The sequence below is a fragment of the Monopterus albus genome, unplaced genomic scaffold, assembly GCF_001952655.1.
Source record: "Monopterus albus unplaced genomic scaffold, M_albus_1.0 scaffold53.1, whole genome shotgun sequence".
NCBI classification, from domain to species: Eukaryota; Metazoa; Chordata; class Actinopteri; order Synbranchiformes; family Synbranchidae; genus Monopterus; species Monopterus albus.
In genome coordinates, this window is record NW_018127933.1 from 734,628 (window position 1) to 737,088 (window position 2,461).

Sequence of the window (2,461 nt, forward strand, 5' to 3'; positions counted from 1 at the left end):
ACAGGCTGAAGTACACACATTGTCCCCTACAAATAATGCACTCCATTAGTGACACTGTGTCATGCTGCGTTGACCCCTAATGTAAGCATCCTCCAGTTTTGAATATGGCCAAATGCACCATTTCATATAGAAACAGACCTTATGTGCATAAAGTATTGATACTGTATATCAAATAGTACCGTAGGATGTAAGGATGCAGTCCTTTCAAATGAAATATGTAAATCTGAATCAATTAAGAATTCTTTCAGACAGCTTATGAATAAATGAAGCAGACAGACCTCTCAGCCAAGAGGAGCACCTTGCTAGGTATATGACTCTAAAAAAATGCCAGAAATATGTGGACCCTCTTGATTGGTTTTATGAGTACAGATCATTTTCTGTGGCCTAAATTTTTTTTACTGTTTTGGTTCACTCTCACCACTCTAATAGCAGCCACAGTGGACAGCTGTTTTTAGCAAAAATGCTCTAAGCAGGAAGGAGCAGACAGACAGTTAGTGACTAGCTAAAGAGCCAGATAGTTCCCTCATGAGTTGGTAAGTGCCCAAAACAGAGCCAAAAGTAACGAATATGGTTGTGGTTGTCTAGGTTCCATTTCACATTGTCTTATCAGCTTCTTGTTGTTGTTTCTCATTAAAATCTCCTGTCATTTCAGCCCCTATCACTCACATTTGCCCTTCAGTTACCTCAGTGTTTCCGCCACCTGCATCACCTGACTTCCCCACCCACCTGTACACCTCCTCAGTATATAGACCACAGCCCTATTTCAGTAGTTGTTTGGCCAGTTGTCTTTGCACGTCCGTAGTCACGGTGGTCCAGCATTTTTTGTCCTAATGTGCCTACGTGATGTTAACGTTTGACTTAATCTGCTTTTCCTTGGCAGCTTCATATCTGCCTTATCTGACCATAAAGACATGGCTGTTTTAAACTAATTTTAAAAAAACACCAGAAAATATGCACTGGGAAATATGAAAATAAACAACAAATGAGATGAAGACTGAGGCGACCAGGGACCCTTGACGCGCCTAAGAAAGCTGATGTTGTATAGAGAAGAGCTTTTCTTCTCAAACAGAAAATCTAAGTTTAGAAGTTGGATCATTCACTCATGATATACAGAGTAGGTAGAAATTGTCTTTGATGATGCCAGATGTACACGGCTCTAACAATGGAACTCCTGAAATTTTATCTGTGTGTCGAGTGTCTGACAGATGACGATGATTAAAAACAAGATGGGAACAGAAGTTCTGCACAGAATGACAAATTGAGGAGATGAGCAAATCACTGAAACTGTTGTCATGTCAACAGATTTACAGGAGGGCGGCTGTTGCTAATTTATTATCTGACACATCTGGGGCGCTATTTGGTCCCATTCTTGGAGAACTTTTGGCCAGTCAACTGGATGACATTTTGATTCATCAACCAAGGCTGCAGTTTGAAGATGCTGAGTTAATTATCACATCCGTCAACTTCTGCCAACATAGAACTCACTACTTGAGACTCAGCATCTGGAGGTGATGAAGCTAAGAGCACAACTTTTTCATATGATGTATCACCGTAAGACTTAACAACTTTAGCTATTTTCTATTGTGATTCGACCACAAAGCTGACTTTTTTTGCAGGCCACTTTTTCTTCCATTATTGCTACTTTTCTGTTGTATAAAAATGCAGAGGTAGGTTTTGGACAGAAAGGTAATCAGGGAAAATGGAACAGGGTCCTTAGTCAACCACTCTTGACTGGTACATAAAAAATCCAAAACAAAATAAATAAATGTGTATAGCTGTATATAATGTTTATGAATACTGCCTCTCCCCTTTCTCCCACCCATCCTCTACCTTTGATTGCAGAATTCTATTGCCTGAAACACACTGAGAGCCTCTGTGCCGGAGACATGCTCAACACACTTGGCGATTAAAGCTGCTTCTGATTCTGATAAAGCCCAATAAATGGAGGTAAATGAAATTATTAAAATCTCATCAGAATAATGTCAAGTCAGGTATTAGTTAGCTTAATATGATATATACTAAAACAGTCCAGTCTAATTCTCTTATTAAACCAAAGCCATAATCCAAAAAAATCAAGTTCTTCACACTGGTCAGTCCCACTTTACTTCCCAACCCCTGTTGTCTTTTTGTTTAAACAGAATCAACTACTGGACTCCCAGGCCTGTAGGGGTACCAGCGAGAATTAAATGAACTTTATGGCTCCAGAACAAATGGGGGACTCAACCTGTGACACCAATGAAAGATGATACTTAAAGCAATGTATTTCTTCCAGACATTATAAAGGTAATGATGAATGAAACGGGATGCAGGATCGGGGGCATTTTTAAGGTAAAGATACCGGGACCTGATAGCCGTCAGGGCCAGCAGGGACACGTGGGAGTCCATCCTTCTCTACTCTGATGATAGAGAGATGCTCGTCTCTCACTAACCTCTGATGGCAAGGCCCCATGAACAAATGGGG